The sequence below is a fragment of the Pseudopipra pipra genome, chromosome W (assembly GCF_036250125.1).
Source record: "Pseudopipra pipra isolate bDixPip1 chromosome W, bDixPip1.hap1, whole genome shotgun sequence".
Lineage (NCBI taxonomy): Eukaryota > Metazoa > Chordata > Aves > Passeriformes > Pipridae > Pseudopipra > Pseudopipra pipra.
The window spans coordinates 45,608,700-45,624,597 of record NC_087580.1 but is presented as its reverse complement, the minus strand read 5'-3'; the positions used below and the strand labels follow the sequence as shown (position 1 = coordinate 45,624,597).

General features: G+C 41.1%; 1 long non-coding RNA gene across 2 annotated transcripts; it reads right to left on the bottom strand.

Annotated features, from left to right (window-relative positions):
• Nucleotides 1-1,320: 1,320 nt before the first annotated feature.
• Nucleotides 1,321-15,465, bottom strand: LOC135405185 (uncharacterized). Of its 2 annotated transcripts, none has more exons than XR_010425781.1 (5): nt 15,357-15,465; nt 14,261-14,331; nt 13,458-13,543; nt 11,517-11,577; nt 1,321-2,251 (listed from the first exon to the last, which is right to left on the bottom strand). It is a non-coding gene; the product is annotated as an uncharacterized LOC135405185 (long non-coding RNA). The 2 variants fall into 2 exon arrangements; XR_010425780.1 differs by lacking the exon at nt 1,321-2,251 and adding an exon at nt 5,013-5,402.
• Nucleotides 15,466-15,898: the final 433 nt, after the last annotated feature.

Sequence of the window (15,898 nt, the reverse complement as noted above, 5' to 3'; positions counted from 1 at the left end):
GTGGTTGGCAGCTCTGTCTTGGTTGTTTGGCTGTTGCTGTCTGCTGCGTGTAGGTGGACAAGGCTGGGCTCCCTCTCTTCCCCTCTGGGGGGGAGGGGAGCCCTGCGACCCCCCAACTCAGCCTTTGGCTAGAGCCAGCAGTTGGAGTGTGTGCTGTGAAGGAAGGGATTCACAGCACCTGAGGCAAGAGGAGAGAGGCAGGCTTTGCAGCCAAGCCCTCTTCCCCCTCCTTTTCTGCAGTGAAGCTGTAGAGGGGGGCTTTTTCTTTCCCTCCACTGTAAGTGGAGGAGAGGCTCAACATTGAAGCTGAGCCAAGAGATGGGCCGTGGAAGTAGGCCTGGCGCTCGGGAGAAGAATCCCAGGCGAAATTGGAGGCGAGCCAAGAGCTTGAGAGTTGCCTGCCGAAGCTGACCGGGGGCAGCCGAGAACTGACATGGAGGAATGAACATTCCAGGACACAGACGCTTGATAAGCTACACTGTAGCAGCCTACAAACCGAGGTGAGACACCGAGAGGGAGAAATCACCAGCAGCAGAAGAGCAAGGACTCAAAGCTATCTTCTTGGACTTCGTGAGGAGAGAAACTGCAACAAACAACTGGAACTTTGGTGAGGGGGGAGTGTTCAGGAGCCCAGAACACTCCCACAGCAAAAGACTGTGTTACGTATCAGCCTTGAAAAGCTACTCCTGGACTAAAGTTAAAGGAGGGGCTTGAAAAAAATGTAATATATATATTACTGATAGAAATGTAATATATATATATATATAATAATATATAATGTAATATATATATAGTTGCCTTTAGTTTGTATAGTATTTATTTGTGTAAATAAATGTATATACTTCCCCCTTCCCCTACAGAAGCCTCTAGCCTGCAAGTTTCTCTCCGGTGTTAGGATAAATTGTGAGAAGGGGTGGGGGGAAGCCTGGAAATTGGATTTTAGATTTCTAATGTGGCTCAAACTGCCACAATTCTTAATTGCAGAATTTGTGACTCATTTGGAGTACACACTGATTTAAGTGTGCTTTGATTCTATTACTCTCTGGGCTTCATTAGAAGAAGTCATGTACTGCCACTGTAGTAAGCAGCATTAAGCAGTTCAGAGTAGATATATCTTGAGAATGGTATCAGATCTTGAGGAGAGGGCTGGACCCCTTTACTTTACTAACAATGTGATTTACACTTTTCAGGATTACGAAAAAAACTGATGTTTTGATTGCTGTGGATGGTGTATGAAAATGAGTGAAAATTACCAAAGTCTGTGGCGGTCTGAAAACCAAAGCTAACACGATTCCAGCATGGGGTAAAATTGGAATGTTTTTCCCACACCAAGGTTAAGTTTCTAAAAATCTGTAAAGAATCTCATTACTCGACAAAAGTAAATAAAGACTGAGCAAAAATACATTAAACAAAACAAGCAAAGCATTTTGTACCTCTTGTTAACAGTCCCAGTGTATATTTTATGATACAAAATGCCATCACCAGCTGGACAAAGTCTAGTTAAATTGTATAAAAATACTCTAAAATACCTCTACAGTATCAAAGTTCTACAAGATCAAATAAAATTTGAAGTAAGGGGTATCAGACAAACAGGCACTTTCCAGTTTATATTTTAAAATGAGCTTTTTTTCACTCATGTAACTTTTTCTTGTGTCTCTTTACTATAATTTACTACTACATCAGGCTTCTGTATGGCCCTCAGTTAAAGTTTAGACTTCTGAGATTCTTCAAAGAAAAATTTGCCTTGTATGTAAAATGGTGCAATGCAGCCATGGCTAAACCGACAAGGTCATTTTTCACAGCACAAAAAACCTAAAAACTGAAATTCAAAAGCTGGAAAAACATCCTATAGAGGCAAGGGCTGCCCTGAATAAAGGTACAGTACCTTTTGCCTAGGACATGGGCCCTTAAGTCACAACACAACTTTCAGAAATTGCTACCAAAAAAAATTAGGGTGTGGCATGCTAACAATCTCAAGGTCATTCCTTAAAAAGGAAGCAAAATCAGTAAAATGTTTTCTATTAAGCACTGACAGTAACCCAAGGCTGTCAAAGTAAACTGGGTATTCACAGGTTTTACAAAAAAAAAAAAAAAAAAGAAAGCTGATAGGTCATACCTCGATGTATTGCTGTGGACTGAACCCTCCTCTCCTTGGCTTTTGTCCTTATTTCTCATCATCTTTTTATTCTTAAAATATTAAGAGGGGGTCTGGGGTGTATGTTTGCTTTGAAGTCCTGTGCCCAGGTATTTACTGTCAAAAGTTGAAAGAAAGGTAAGGTCCCAGTTCATTCCACTGGCTTTCATTATCAGGAACAAAGTCCTGATGCTGCAATGATATTGTTATAACAATACACAACACTGATCAACACAGCAAAACAGAGATTTAAAACAAATAATCATTCATACAAGAAAAATCCGAGAATAAACACAGTAGAGGAACATCCTGCAAACTTTCCCAAAGTAACACTGGATGCAAATAATCTCTGTATCTTATTGTGTCATCCCAATACAGCAGAAATCGGTCAAAAATCAAAGTACACAAAACGGCAGAAATCTAAAAATTATTATTATTAATTGCTCACCTACCTGATCCGTGCACCGCCGCCAGGACCAAGTCGATATTAGTTTCGGGTAGTGGAAAAACATTAGTTCCAAAGTACTTAAAATTATACCGATAAAATATAAATTTCAGAAAATGAAAAAAAGATACATATACTAATCCCAAAAATATGCTGCCAATAAAGCAAAAGCAGCAGTAATTAGTACAAAAATGTCTGGGGGAAAAAGCTCATTAGGAGAGCGCACAAAAATGGAGGCACACCATGGCTTCTAAGCTGGCAAAACAACAACCTGGGCTCTCTCCACGGCTTCTTCTTTCCAGCAAGGCATGAAAAGGGAGCCCTCAAAAGCTGCTTTTCTGCCTGAAAAAGGTCCACTCAGCCCCCCATTAGTGCCTAGGAGAGGCAAGTGGCTGTGGGGGCCCCCTGAGGCTGCCCAAAAGTTAGGGAAAGTTGTGTAAAGTGTTGGGGAAGGCACAGAGCTGAGCTTGCTCTCTCTAAGGCACAGCCGCCATCCAGAGCCCCTTCCCAGCTCTGAGCAATGCCTTTGATTGACACTCTCTACATTTACCCCACAACTCAGGTGATGTACCATAGACCCACCCCTTCATTTCTATCAAAAAAAGAGAGAGCCTCCACTAAAGGGTGCCTGCTACCCCACAGCCCTGGCTCTTTCCAACTACCCCAGATGAAGGGGCATCTTAACCCCATGTGGCTCAGGGACCCTTTGGAAAACAGAAAGAAATGGAATCTGTGCCTTTTGTTTTGAAGATTTGCTAAATATTTAAGTGCCTGGGCTAAAATTACTTCCTTCCTGGACAGGAAGTGGTGCTGTTACAAGCCATTTTGAAGGCTTGGAAGTGGAGCTCACAGCCATGCAGGCACCAAACAGCCCACCCTGGGGGTCAGCCCACCCAAGGGGGAGCATCCCCCCAGTTCAGTGGCACAATCCCCAGAGAACAGCTCTTCCCTTCATCCCCATCACTGGCACTGGCAGCATGGGACAGGAGCATCACCCGCTCCCAATCCAGCCCAATAGGGTCGATATTTCCCTCCAGCTCAACAGCACCTCCCGAGTGGTTTTCCCCACCAACTCAAATGCAGCAGGCACACCATTTCCATCTGCTCCACCAAGGTACTGTGGTCAAGTCAGTCCAAGACCATTAAACCAGTTACTTTTATTGCACTCTCTTAACCCATTCACGGTCTGTAACAGATTTTAACATGACAAATTAATTTTAAAGCTGCACAATAGCCAAGCTGCAGAACTGGAAATCAGTGGACATCTCCAACATAACCTCCTGGAATTGAGATGATGTACCACTGAGGGAATGGAGGTGATCCAAGCAACCTCGACCACTTCATTCTGACCACCATTTGTCTCCCACGAGCAAAACCAACTCCTCGAAGCAGAAGGACATCTTAGATATTCATAAGCATCACAACAATACAGAGCCATCAGACACTGGGGGACCACTGGAGTGGAAAGGGGTATAATGGGCTAGTCTGGGGTTCTACAGGGACATCCGTGGCACAGCATCCCAACAATCCAAAACCATTGGCTTTGACCAGTAGAACCAACATAGTCCCCTTCAACTCCTCCACACACACCTGCCGTTTGCATCCTCCAACCACCCATCCTCTTTCCACAAGGGGTTTCATTAGGAACACTCCATTGCCACAGTCCATTTTAAAGAATTCCACAATTATTTACAAAAGACCCCTTGCACCTCAACTGCAAGAACCAAAAAAACACAATGCAAGACCATTCCAAGCAATTTTGGGTAACACTAAGGAAATCCACTCATTTGGAAGGAAACTGGGGTTATTTGAAATTCATTTGCAAAGGTTAACATGTCATCTGTAGCAATATCAAAAATAACCCCATTCTTTCTCCCCAAACACATGGTACAGTATTGCCCTGCTAAGGCTACATGCAAGAGCAGGGAAGCAGGTTGGACACTTGCACAGAACAATTTTAAGACCAAAGAGACTGTTTAGGAAGTATGTTGTCAAGGAAATATGTTGAAAAGCTTCTCTACCCACAACCAAAACATACACAATCAAAGAACATACCTAAAAAAGTTATACAAAATATTCAAGTACTCCTTTATTGTCATATTTTCCCAGCCTTCAGTTTGTATCAATTCCATCTTAAAATAACTTCACAAAGTTCAGCAGCAGGGCCCTGACAACAGGCCAAGTGCTGAAAACCCCTCATATTAAGCACCTGAATGAACAAGCCAGCGAATAAAAATTCATTGGAAGTCATGGCAAACTGAGCATAATTTGCAAATGAAAACCACATTTGAAATCAAGTATAGCACAAAATTTTGCCTTGCCTTCAGTACTTAGTAGTTTAAGTATTTCTCACTTTAATAGCAACCAAAAATGTAACCCACTTCAGTATCAACACAAGAAAAATATTCAGCCAGAAAGGACAAACACAAAGTGTGAAAGAAACCAAAATCTTTTATTAAAAGTCAGTTTAAAAATTACATTTTCTCCAAAGGGCTAGCAACAAATCTTGAACCAAATTAATTTGCCTGTTATGCAAACACAATCCGAAAGGAAAATTCTGCCACCCAGTCCTCAAATAGATCCATCATTGGATAGTCACTGATTAATTCAAGTGCATAGTCCATTTTGATAGGATGATCACAACCCAGATCTTCTCTGGTTTACTAACATGAGGGTCCACGTTTTAACATCCTTTTCTTGCACAGACACATCACAGCACTCATAGGTTGAGGTCCATTTCCTCAACCTCTCCATCACCGGTGGAACTGCCATCTTAGTGTCTCATTCGTAGACGCCTTTTTCCACTCTTCATCTGATTGGATTCTTTATGGAAAATTAAAAGAAAAATGCTGTTGGAATACACGTCATAGCTTTAAACTGACATTCAACTACTGTACCTTCGAGATTGCTCAAACATATAACTGATGGTTCATTCCATATTACACATTCCGTAATATCTGCTTTTATCAGGAACAATGTCAAACCATCAGTTAAAGAGTCAAAAATATAAAATTTAACTGAAACTATAAAAAAGGGAAAAACAATTAGAAGTTCAAGAACCTTTGCATGCTCCATAAATTCCATTTGAAATTTCTTCAGTGACACCAATGGTGGGAAATCCAAGATATTTGTTCTTGCAACCATCTTCATTGCACTGACCCATCTCCTGAAGCTGACATTGCTTAGTAAAATACCAAGGCTCTTATAAGCCAAAATCTGTAACTACTGTCCACACTCCTTCATAGGCACAAAAACTGGTTTCTTATAGACAGATGGTGACTGGAGAGAAGACATTCCACCATCTTAACCCAGTTTTCCAGCTCATGAAAGACGTACAGTGCAACAGCAAATGCACTTACAAATGGAACGACTAGTTTAGTTACTGGTGGAAAAGGACATAGAAATCAGATGAAAACAGTACCAAGTTACACCAGCTGCCTTTAGCAAAGCTCCTCATCCATATTCCAACTTTACTCATCATAGAACAGCAACCAAGCCCACAGATGAATGAGAAACCAAATTGAGCAAATGACATCCACGGGGGTAAATACAAACCCAATATCCCCAGCTTTCCATCTTCCAAGAAATACAAGTTCAATTTAAGAAAAACCCTACTCCTCCTCCTCCCAGGCAAAACTCAAGAACGGGAAGTTCCTAATTGTTAAGAACATCATTTTGAAACCAATGCTGACTGTAGAACTGACATGCAAAAAAGGTTTCAAAAGGTCTTCACAATTTTGAGTATCTGCACTCCAACATCAATTTATTCTTTTGAATATGTGTAAATTTAATCTCATTTTAGTCTGAAAGCCAAATTCACCACTACCCTGTGTCGTTGTTGCGGTGGTCAATAAAAGAAAATACATAGACAGTCTAGTTCCAAGCAACGAGACAAGAGAGGAAAGAACTTTTATTGTAACAGAACACTGACTCTTATAGCCCTTGGCATAACATACATGTTAAACTACCATTGGTGTTTTTTCATAAACATACATCACAATTGGCTGCCCTGCATCACACCATGATGATTCAGCGTTTACAGACTTACGGTGACTTGTTTAGCTCTGTCTTCCTTCCGACAGACCTGTTGTCAACCCTGACAATCCTGTTCCCTGATAACCATGGGCTGATTCTGACAAGTGAGGCAGAAATTACCCATTGCCCAGCAAAAACCAGTGGGGCCAGCTAGTGGTCTCTGCCTTGGCAGCCCAGTTTCCCCAGTCTCATCTCAAAATGACCAGTTACAGTGAAGCAAAGAGCACTGGAACCAGTGCAACAAGCCCCACTCTGACTTTCACACCTGCCCATGTGTCCTGTTTTCTGCTGCTCTATAGACCTCCTTGTTTAAAATACAATGGAAAACTACAGCACACAGAAGTAGAATATGGGATCTGGTAATTCCCTTTGCACTGTGAAACATGCGTGGTTCTAAAAGTATTCAACCCCAGGATCTTCACGTTCTCAAACTGGACAATGAAATTTACAGAAGTGCTTTGTTTCAAGCATTCAACTCATCCTGAGTTAAGACAGGTATTAAATATTTTGGAAGATATTTTTTTCCCCACAATAAACTGAATGAACAGGTTTTGGGGTTGCTTTGGTTTTTGGCTTTTTTTTTTTTTCCCCACTGTTCTCATTAACCTCATTTCAAATCTATTTTGGTGTTTGAAGATGAATTAAAATTTTGAATGATTTTTAATGTTAATGCCTTGACCAAGGTATCAAAACATGAAAAGAAAACCACCACAAAGCTGTCCATTATTGTCACAATCAAACACTCAGAAGCACTAACATGAGTGCAGTGAAAACCCCATAAGACCATTAAATAATTTTAATATTTATATTATATTTTTAATAAGCTTAATATAAGGAAATTTAATTACTGACATTACCTTTCCCCACCTCTCAAAAAGGTAATTTAGTTACATATTAGTCACCCTTGAAAGGCTCTTTCCAGTTGGATTGGCCTCTGCCTTAGACACTCATGAGATCTGCCAAAACCGATTTAAGGGCAAATTTCCCTACCAGGTTCAACTACATTGGTTGTACCAAAAACTTGCAAGTAACTCCACAACTTTCAGCTTAAACTCTTCTCTCAACCTTGTAAAATAATTAGCAGTAAACATACCTGATAATGTATTATAATTAAGAACATGTTCTTGTTCTCAAAGTTATTCATACATCAAAAAGATGCCACAGGAACCGCCAAAATATTAATAGCAACCTCTACACTTTTGAAATCTACACTTGGTTTAAAAGATTTCACAGTGGTTATTTACTTATGAATTAAGGCACATTTTACTAAGAAGTTTCAATCATGGCTAGGCTTCGCGAACGAAGATTTGGGGAGGGCTCTACCCACGTTTGTTACAAGCACGCTGGTGGCTAAAAAGGCCAATACGAGATAGGCACGTCCGGTTGCAAAAGGCACGGCAGAAAGACTCCTTAGGTGGTATATTCTGCAAGACACGATTCTTTCTGTGTTGTCTTTTCTCCTCGACAGTGATCCTGCGTGCTTTCTCAAAGGCATCAGCAGCGTTATAGATAGTGTGTCTCCAGACCTCCCAATTGGAGGCCAGAGTAGACCAGTTATGTTGATCAATATGGCCAAGGTTGAGATGTTATTTCAGGGAGTCCTTGTATCTTTTCTTCGGGGCTCCTCTCTTGCGGCAGCCAGTAGCAAGTTCACCATAAAGCAAGATCTTAGGGAGGCGGTGGTCCTTCATCCTTGAGATGTGCCCTGCCCAGCGCAGCTGTGTTCTCAGCAACATGGCCTCAATACTTGTGATTGCTGCTTCTTCTAGAACAGATGTATTAGTCATAATCTGACCAGTGGATGTTTAGGATTGTATGGAGACAGCGTTGATGGAAGCGTTCTAGGAGTCGCAGGTGGTGGCGGTAGATGACCCATGATTCAGATCCATATAAGAGAGTAGACAGCACTATGGCTCTGTAAACACTGATCTTTGTACTTTTCTTCAAGTGTTTATTTCGCCAAACTCTTTTATGAAGCTTTCCGAAGGCACTATATGCCTTTGCTAACCTGTTGTCTATCTCTCCGTCAATCTTACCGTCTGAGATGAGGCTACCTAGGTAATTAAACTGCTGGACTGATTTGAGCTCTGATTCGCCAATGGTGATATGGGGATGATGGAAGACTTCCTGAGGTTTCAATAATGTTACAAAAACATCTTCCTCCACTAAGACATATGCAGTCATCCTAACTTGAGGTAGACACTGAAAAGCCCAATTTTTTTCTTAGATGTCATAAGTCTTTCATTCCTTCTGTAACATCAATTAGGCATCAGCCCATTTTTCAAGCTGCTGTTATCTACCAGTTCCTGGTTTGGTTTCCAAGCAGAGTATTTTGGTCATGATAAAATCAGGGACCTGGGCAGTCTTGTTACAATGACAAAGAGTACTGACACTCCCTGCCAAGGGAGAGAAACCATTCCCAACCTTGACTAAAGGTTCAAGGCAACAACTTTGAATTAAAACTTACAAAGTTTTTCTCTTCAGTTTTTTGTTGCAATTATGTGTTGCGCTATTAAAAGACCACAGCAGTGAAAGACTGCCTGATGGCCAAACCCATGGCTTCAGCCACTTGAAGTCTATTGAAACCTTCTGTTCCCCAAGTGTGAGACTGAAATCCAACACATACAACACCCATGCATAAGACACCAACACATTTACCAAGTTTTCCAGAGTGAAATCTGAGGCTTCAACTTAAAAACTGAGGTGACCTCCCCTGGAAACGGAATTCACAACAACAGAGGGAGCTGAATGGACAGAATGAGGATGTGAACAAACCAAACCTCAAGGTCTACGTTTCAAAGTTCATTAAAGCAAGGTTTTATTCTCAAAGACACATCCCTGGTAACTTTTACACTGGAGGAAAGAGCAGATGTGTCCTTTATGGACAGCAAAGTCCATAATGAGTTACTGTTAGAGACTGCACAGAACATAAGTGGACAGCCCTAATTCTGCTTTTACCACCATCAGATGTTCTGTAAGCACAGCAGTAAAAGCACAAGTCATGTAGGTTTGGGTATTTTTAGCTAAGGCTGTTTGCCAGGTTTCTCAGATTTAGAGCGGAATTCCCAGTAAGATGTGACTTTATTCACAGATGCACTCTTTTTTGGGTGTTATTTTGAAATAATACACTTTATTGCATTAAGCAAAGTATGTCAACTTCAATAAAGTTCATGGTGTTTTCAAGTTTTTTCCCCTCTTCTCTTAAAAAAATTGAAAATAAACATCAGTGCTTCAACTAAACATTATCTACACTAACCAGAGAGGGCAATACTAAACCTTTCAAGATCCACATATTTGGATGCTTTTGCAATTGGTTTTTGAAGCAACTTCTTTTGTAGACGACTGTTTCATTAAGTAAATTAAGGCTTTCACATTCACCCCCTTCCTTTAGGTAAGGATTATAAACCATAAAAGGATGGAAGAATTACTCGGTGTGTAACTGAAAGGTCAAAGTCCTACTCAAGAAACCAGATATGATAACAGCTAATTTACAACCCAATGAGAAAACAAACAAAAATGCACATAGAAAGATTTAGGAGTCATATGAAGATTAATATAAAAATGGAACATGGGTCACATGTTTTAGAGATTCTTGCAGATGATTGGGGGCTAGAAAGGCGTCAGTGGATAGCATAGGAAGAGTTTTGAGGAATAGCTGGAAGGAGAAACATGGCAAGAAATATGCTGTTCTATACATACCTGCAGTGGGAAAAATAGTTTAAGATTTCTGAAGGAACAAAGTAATAAAACTTACAGAGCCCAGGAGTAGAAGAGATTAAATACTTGCCGAAAAGCATCAAAACTAAGCTCATGTACACACATTAAAACCTGAATTCCTCCAATTCATGAATTCCACTTTTTTGCTTCAGGACTGAACTCAGTGATAAAATTGGTCCAAAATGCAATGGACCCAGAGGCAGCACAAGGCCACACTAACACGGCCTAGCAAGGTTTGCACCTCACCCCTATGTGCTCCTTTTCCCTTCTACCAGAGCTCTACATCAGTCTCCACATCATGGAGTGGGTGAGGAGAAGGCACAGGACTTTGGAGCGGCTGCTGTTCAACACCTGAGGCCGCGCAGACGGCAGTGGCTGCTGGAGGGCTCTGCTAACACACACAGCCACGGGACAGCTAAAAATCACTGTCATCTATCCACTAAGAGGATTTGCATCTCAGAACATTTTCCCAAGCTGTGTGCAGCCTAAGGAAGGCCTTGCTCAATCAGGTATTGTGTCAGACTGAAAGAGCTGGCTCTAAGAAACTGCTTCTTTTAAAGAAATGCATATATTCCAAAGCACAGTGCTACAGGAATATAGCTTCCCACAGAAAAAGTTAATCCCTGTACACAAAATGCAATGGATGCCCTTATTAAAAAGGCAGAATCAAGGTGGTTTTGAATTTTAAGCAGCCAGAAAGACAAAAAAGGACCTGTGTCTTTCCACAGGCAACTCCCAAGAAAAGTCACAAAACATACCATGGACGACAAAAGGTCAAGACCAAATTCCTTTTAGTTAAAGAAAACTGGAAAAGATTCTGTTCCCGTATTCATCCAGTATAGATGAATAATTTTTTAATTATTAATTTTAATTTTTCTACTCAAGCCTGCCAATGTTGTGGTTTTTTGACTATATGAGGAATGATCTGAAGTCTATCAGCTCGCAGTGTAATTTAAAAAAAACCAAAACCAAACAAATACAAAACTGTCCTGGCATTACATATCATTTTGTGCAAAGCCAGACCTTTGTGAATGAAAAACAGCAACAGAACAACTGTAGAACAGGAGACAGTTACTGACTGTATTCAACCAAAAGCTGCAGCCAGTTCAACGTTAGAGCCTTGTCTGCTTGATTGGGTGTTTTTAAAAAGCTAAAAAGTAAATGTTATTAGGAATAACAATTTACCAGTCCTTCAACCAAGAGCAGCTATTTTGCTTACAGTGAGCAAATCAATTCCTCCACACATCTGTAGGGAAAATGGGATATTACAACACTTGAATTAAAATTAAAAATAATAAAGAAATCCTAAGGACCAAGCATTAGACTGTGAGTATTACACAAGTCCCATGCCTGCATGAAAAAAAACCAAAAAACAAGCATTACAGATCACAGCATATGCTACAAAAGACATTTTATAAAAAACTTTCAAGTATCACTAGGGAATGTGTTATCAAGGAACCTGTGCAAACCACCCAAGAAATTCAGGCCCAGTCCTGTACACAAATCCCTTGAGAAATTACCACCAGTCAAACATAGATAACCATATATTGCTCTTACAAGAAAAGACAGCTCCAAAGAGCTCATAAAAGTATCAAGGGACAGGTAAAACTGCCTTTATTGTAATACCTATTCAGCACAAACAGCATCAGGGAAATACAGGAAAGGTGCAGACCATTAAGACTGAAGTGCTCAATTTTGTATTTAGCATGGAACATGCAGGTCAGCCAAGATCTGCTCCTGACACTGCAGGGTTTATTTTAATATTTAATTTTGCTATTTTTTGAAGAGCAGGTCAATTAAAAGTTGCAGCTTTAGACATTCCAGGATTTAACATTAGGAACACAAGTCTTGGGTCTCACAGGCTCAGTCTCCTCATTATCATCAGACTGGTCTTGCCTTCATTGTAACAGACTGTGCAATATCTGTGGTTTTGACCCTCTAAACTGAAAATTCCCATGGGATTTCAGATATGCTCTGTTGTTCTCCAGGTATGAGATCATTTCTAAACACAAACTCTTAGTTCTCACAGATCCCATCAGACAGTTACACAATGAAGTTCTAGAACACACTGACACATACATTTGCACATCAGCCCTGTTTGCTGCAGGACATCCATGATCATGGACACATCCATTATCTGTAAATATTATTTGAATTCTGCCTTGCACATCAGCAGTGACTCACTGCAGGTAAAGGTTAGTACAACCTGGAGAGACATTTTTATAAAGCTTTGCAAAATTGGTCCACGATTTTTTACATGAACGGGCTGAAGGTTTCATCCAAGCCAAAGAAAACAGCTGCACTCAGGTAGGGGTTCACAACTGTATTCTTTAATTATCACCATCAATTATGTAATTTTAAAAAGCAAATTATCAAGAGTGTTTTTGAGATTCTTGACACAGGTGTCTTCACAAAGACGCCTTGTGCTTTGAGGTCCTGAGTACACACTGAGGTACCTGAGCATGGGAAGCTGTGAAAAGGAACCAGTTCAGGGAGGCAAACGAGCTCTCCAACTTTTAATTACACAGTGGTGAAAGCCTGACTCAAAGGAAACGTGTGACTCTAAATGCAGAATCTCAAAGTGTAAAAACAAATTATAAACATTAGAAAGCTGATTTGTTTGTACTGCAAGGAGGAGAGCAAGATACCTCGTAACACTTTAGGCTTTAGAGTCAAATTTACACCAGAAAGAGAATTTTTAAGTTTATTGTACAAACAATTGATTGGAAAGGAAAAGCTTATGAGTGTCCCTAGCTAATGAATGAATACCTTGAATTAAGGAAAAGCATTTCTGAAGTGTGGTTAGACAATGTCCTTAGGAGATGGCAATTCTCAGAGCACAGCCTGGCTTTACTACGAGTCACCACGGTCACTGCAGGTTGTTAAAGTTGTATGTGAGTGACCACAGAAATCTTCAAAGGTGCAGGAGACACAAACATTGCTGTAGTCAGTACTTACTAACAGTTTTCAAATGCACTAAGCTTGAAAGAAAATAAATTCAACAAGGTAAAACACTGTAGCTTAAATGTTTAATGCTTATTTTGAAAAAAATTATTTCCAGTATAATTTAAAAAAAAGGAAAAAAGGCATAAAACAAACAAAAAGCCACAACACAGTATAACATACCTGGCACAAACAGTACAGAATTTTGCTCAAGGACTTTTACCCAACCAGTCATCTGAATCTTTGGAAGAACAATATCCAGTGAGAGCCTTTAAAGAAAAAAAAGAAAAAACAAAACCAGGTTTGTCTGAAAACAAGGTACAGACAGATCTCACCTACAGTCCTAATGTTCTTGACTGACAAACTTGCTGAAAATACAGGTGTCTTTCAATTCATAAAAATGTTACCTACACTACAATAACAATATTCTATCCTTGCCAAGCATCAGCCTTTGTGTTTCCAAAACCAAGAAACAGGCCCCAAAAATTTCCTCTACAAATACCTGAAGTCTCGTGTTACTGCTGTTACTGTTGTCAAATGTGAGTTCTACAATATCCCCAACCGTTAATGCTACAAACTCATTAAGTACAAAATACAATTAAAGTTTAATGCAGGTTCTCACTGGTGAAATGAGACATTTAATGAAATGGATTTATATGAAAATACTGCCCTTTTCCACAAATAAAAGGCACATGTATCTATATACACAGATTATAAAAATAACAAGCCACTTCACAAATAGCCTTGGTAAACTCGAATTTATACAGAAGTAGCACATAAACAAGACATTATTTGAAGACAGTCTACCTGTATCTGCAAAAAAAAAAGCTTTCTAAAAGTCCAGATACTTTACAAAATGTATCCCCTCCATATAAAAAATCAGATTTTTTTTCTTCCCATCTGCACAATAGCAAAAAGGCAAATTTCAAGATAAAAAAAAATAACAAGGAAATGAACATACTACCACAAGTTATAGCCACTCTTACTTGAGAAAATAAGTCATGAACGATTCCTCTGAAGCCACTCAGAAAATAAGGTATCGTTCATGGCATTCTACCTGGACAAAAAAAAAGGATGGAAATTTTCAACATTTTGCTTTAGAAAAGCAGAACAAGTCACATGCCTGAAATGTATTGATCTTTAGGCAATTATTAAGTCAAGAAAAACTTATGACAGCAGTAACTGTATCTTTAGAACTCAACTCTAAAAATAAAAGTACATTCTTGGTTGAAGAAAAACACACTAGAGATGAGAGTGACTGACATACAACACATATGATCTGTGTTTTTCATGACTAACTGTGATCTGCTCTTCTGTCTTTCATTACTTTAATTTTGAAAGACTTATAGATCAAATGCAAGTTTAAAATTTTTTTATTGAGTAACTTATCACCCAATACCCCTCAACCCTTGTACTTTTTTTTCATATTAAAGTCTTCAAAAGTAGGCTATGCAAAATTAAATAAAAACCTTTAGTGATAGCAAAGATATTTCAAAATGGCTTCTGTCATCAGCTTCTCTGAATTTTAAGTCCTAACATGCTTGATCTTCCCAAAAAATGCATCTTTTTTGCCCTTCAGAATACACTTTTAAAGCCTTCAGCTTCTTTAATCTTTAATCTGATCCCAAACCATGGTCTTTAACACAAGGAACAGTATATTTGCACTACCTCTAGCCAACTTTTCCCACCTTTTGTGAAGGCAAAAATGTTATTTTATTTTACAGCAGTTATATTTATCATCACCACTACGTCATACTTAAGAAGAAGTCTGGAATCATTCGGTAAAGACACAATTTTAAAAAACATTCATTGCTAAATTAAAAGGTATCCAAATATAAATTCAAATTCCTACACCTTAAATATAAAAAAGCAGAGCTGGTGCCACCGCTCCTCCTCAGCCCGCACGGGCAGGACACGGGCGAGGGTCCCCGAGAGTCCCCGCGGGTCCCCTCAGCGAGCGGCGGGGGGTGGGAGGGGGGGGAGGGAGAGGCAGAGACCCCTCCTCCTCCCGGCTCCGAAGACATTTTGTTTTTCCTCCCAAGGACAAAGGACAATGAGGAGCGCGGAGACTCCAGCACTCACCCGGCGAAGAGCAGCCCGCTGGCCGGCACCGGGGGCCCCGAGGACGGGGCGCTGCTCCCCCGCTCGCCCTTCCCGCGGCCAAGGGCGGCCCCCCGCCCGCCCGGCGAGGGAGCGGCGCGGGCAGCGCTCGCAGCCCCGGCGCCATTGCTGCCCGCTCGTCGCAGCCCCTCTCGGCAGCCCCGCTAGCCGCCCTCCGCAGCCCCGGAGCCCTCAGAGTGCCGGGCCCGACTCGGCCCTCGAGCGCGGCACCCGGGGCGCCGTCCAGGTGTCCCCAGAGCGAGCGGCCGCTCCTCCCCGGCCATCTTGTGCTGTGTGTGTGAGGGAACCTCCGCCATCTCCTCTCAACTCCTTCCTCCCCGCCCCCTGCACAACATGGCCGCCCGCTCACTCCTCAGGGAGAGGCGGGAGCGGCCACCGCCCCCTTCCACTCCCACCAGACCGGGCCGAGCCCACCTCCGCCCGCCCCAGCCCAGCCCCGACCCCCGCTTTCTCTGCCAGACCTTTCTCCAGACATCTCTTCGTACCCTCGCCTGCCTGCACTG